This window comes from Arachis ipaensis, chromosome B02 (assembly GCF_000816755.2).
Source record: "Arachis ipaensis cultivar K30076 chromosome B02, Araip1.1, whole genome shotgun sequence".
Lineage (NCBI taxonomy): Eukaryota > Viridiplantae > Streptophyta > Magnoliopsida > Fabales > Fabaceae > Arachis > Arachis ipaensis.
Genome location: NC_029786.2, coordinates 12,556,327 through 12,560,084, shown reverse-complemented (window position 1 = coordinate 12,560,084; position 3,758 = coordinate 12,556,327). Strand labels below are relative to the sequence as shown.

General features: G+C 26.0%; 1 pseudogene; it reads left to right on the top strand.

Annotated features, from left to right (window-relative positions):
- Positions 326-3,758, top strand: part of LOC107624928 — a 7,857-nt pseudogene continuing 4,424 nt past the window's right edge.

Genomic DNA, 3,758 nt, shown 5'->3' with positions numbered 1-3,758 from the left:
ATATTGGGTTAAGGTCAAATTAAATCAGATGCAATTAATTAAAGAGAACTTTTGACAACGAACATATTAACAACTATATCGATTAAGACATACATACAATTATCTCACATCCATGGAAAGTGAGAAAATTATTAAACCTAAAAAAGTTGCTAAAAAGAAAACTAAAACTAATAAAATAATAAAAAAATCATATTAATAAATCATATAATTGTCTACTTTTTTTTTAAACAATATGTCAATAATTTAATAACTTATTATATAGTGCATATAATATAAGTTAGGCTATATGTGCACAAAAACTATTATATAAAGCCATGTCATTCACACTCTAAACACACACCACCCTCCTTCTTCTTCCTCAAATATTTTGTCCCTCTCTGGCCTTCTTCTTATACCTAAATTTCTATCCAAAAAAACCAACCTCATCCACCATAATTTAGATATAACACATATATTTCTCCTAATTATTATTCCTCCCAACATACACCAAACTAAAACCACTTTATTAATATTTAGTAGTATATATAACACATAGTAGTCATACATATTTTTAGCACCATTAATTATATTTGTACTAATTATTAAGGATAAGATATAGTATTATTAGAGAAAAATGGGTAATGTTGATTATTCATCATACCCTTCATCCATGAATAGTGATGAGAGTGAACAACATCCTCGTGTGGTTGTTCCACCACCACAACCATTTTTCAAGTTTCTAAAATACTCATTGAAGGAGACATTCTTTCCGGACGACCCGTTGAGGAGGTTCAAGAACCAGCCTCCTTCGAAGAGGTTGATTCTTGGCCTCCAGTATTTCTTCCCGATATTTGAATGGGGTCCGAGCTATACGTTTCAGTTCTTGAAATCGGACCTCATTGCCGGAATCACCATTGCTAGCTTGGCCATACCTCAAGGAATCAGTTATGCTAAGCTTGCAAACTTGCCTCCAATTCTTGGATTATGTGGGTATTATATGTATTTAATTAAGTTTACTTTCTCTCTTATGATCATCAAGAATATATAAAATTGTATACAATTATATATAATTTCTTTTAAACTCAACTATTTTAATTTCTTTAGTTTTTAATGAAGAATAGTTTAACTTTGTAACACACAAAAGATTTTCTATATGTTGTAGTTTTATTTTTCCTTTTAGTTGAAACTACATATATCTTCTTGACAAAGGCCATATAAATATAGTTCAATAAGTAATTAAATTTTATCATAATAAGAAGAAAAGTCGATCACATTTCTATTGCATTGTGTGCTATTTTACTATAAATTTTAAGAAAAATAATTTTTAAGAGTTTCCTAACTAGAGCAAGAAGTTTCCTTCAATTCATCCTTTTTCAATAATCCCTTAAGCTAGGAGACACATGAATTATTATTGTCTTATATTGAATTTTTTTTTCTTTTGGATAATAAATATCAAATCTTAAATTTTTTTGTTATTATAATTTTGATTTTATATTATAAAATTATCTCTTATTCTAAATATTTAAACAGATAAAAAAAGAAAAATCGATCACATTTTTATTGCATTGTCTGCTATTTTACTATAAATTTTAGAAAAATATAACTTTTAAGAGTTTTTTAGAACTAGCAAGAAGTTTCCTTCAATTCATCCTTTTTCAATCCCCTAAGCTAGGAGACACATGAATTATTATTTTCTTATATTGAATTTTTTTCTTGTGGGCAATAAATATCAAATCTTAAATTTTTTTTGATAAAATTTTAATACTATATCATGAAATTATTCTTATTTCAAATATTTAAACAAATTGTTACCTAAATTATTTTTTTTATCAATAATAGGCTTACTATTGTAATTATTTTTTAGTGAGAGTACATAAAGAGTACATAGTATATAATATATAATAACTCAACAAATATTTTTTAAGAAGATTTTTCATTCTCTTCAACAATGAGAAGGAACAGCTTAGGACATGAGATTTTCTTCATGGTACGGTGAGCGTGGAGAGCAACCAAGCTGTGAATCAAATTAAAAAAATAATCTAGGTAACACAGATAAAAAGAGACATATATATGAATAATTATATATTTAATAAAAAAAATATGTATCTTATAATTAATAATAAGATAATTTTTTTTTTTAAATATTTTCTCTAAATAATTGATGATAATTATAATTTTTGGTGAAATTATTGATTGATGGGAGCAGATTCAAGTTTCATACCACCGCTGATTTATGCAATGATGGGAAGCTCAAGGGACTTAGCAGTGGGAACTGTGGCAGTTGGATCTCTTCTTTTGGGTTCAATGTTGTCAAGTGAAGTTAATCCAATTCAGAATCCAAATCTTTTTCTCCACCTTGCTTTCACTTCTACTTTCTTTGCCGGAATTTTCCAAGCTTCATTGGGTCTATTCAGGTATATTTATAATCTATATATTAATCAAATAAATTCAAATCCAATATTCAACTCAACATTTTTTATGAGAAATAAACTTCTGGATTCTAGAGCATTATTATTAAGCATGCTCATTTTCATTTTCACTAACTCACAATCATTATAATGTCTTATACAAAATGGGCACAATAAGGTTAATATACATGTCTTTCTTAAAGAAATTTAACATATCATTTTAAATTTTAATATATTTTCAGAAGTAAAAGGAATAAGAAAGTGAATCATTTAAGTGGAAGAAAATAAATGATAAAAGAAAAAAAAAATGTTTGAAAGGAAAAAAGCAAGGTAATGCGATCTTCGGGACTTGGCAGTACATTGTATGGGGGAAGATTATTTTTGTCCTTTCATGTTTGTCTTTTTCAAACATTTAGAATTTTTCAATGAGATTCCCCCACCTTCCTTCTTTTTTTCTTTTTCATTTTTTTTCGTATAACATATTATTATTGATATAATTTTATCAAGATTAATTATACAATAATAATATCATCAAAATCATCATTCTTAGTTTCAAAATATATGTTATTTTGAAAATTTGGTACAATAAATAATAATAATAATAATCAATGTATCTAAATATAAATTATATTAAAATATATTAAATTCTTAATGTACCATATTCTAGCTAGAAGTGATGAAATATGTATGTGAAGACATGTGATTAATAAAAAAGAATAGAAATAGTGAAAGAGTAAGTAGAATAATTACTCATGAATAAATTGTGGTTGGAGTACAGGCTAGGGTTTATAGTGGATTTTCTGTCACATGCAACCATAGTAGGGTTCATGGGAGGAGCAGCCACTGTGGTTTGCTTACAACAACTCAAATCCATTCTTGGTCTTCAACATTTCACTCACCGTGCTGATATCATCTCAGTTATGCGCTCTGTTTTTTCCCAAACTCATCAGGTACAACTATTAAACAACAACAACAACAACAACAACAACAACAACAACAACAACTATTATTATTATTATTATTATTATTATTATTATTATTATTATTATTATTATTATTTCAATAAAATTACTTATCTTTTTTATTTCATCCTATGCCTAAATACTAATATCTGTTATTTGTGAGATATTTATTTATTTAATGAAACAATAATGGAATGTAGATTTATTAAATATTCAGTTTGATCCTTACAACTATGAATAATTAGATATTTAGATTGTTTTTTATTAGTTAGATGATATTATGAGACATAAATTATTTTGTCACGAACCATCATCTAACTGATGAAAAAATTAATTTAATTTATTATTTAAGAATTAATTTAAAATTTTTAATCTTTTGATAATTAAATTATTGCACATCTAAAATTTT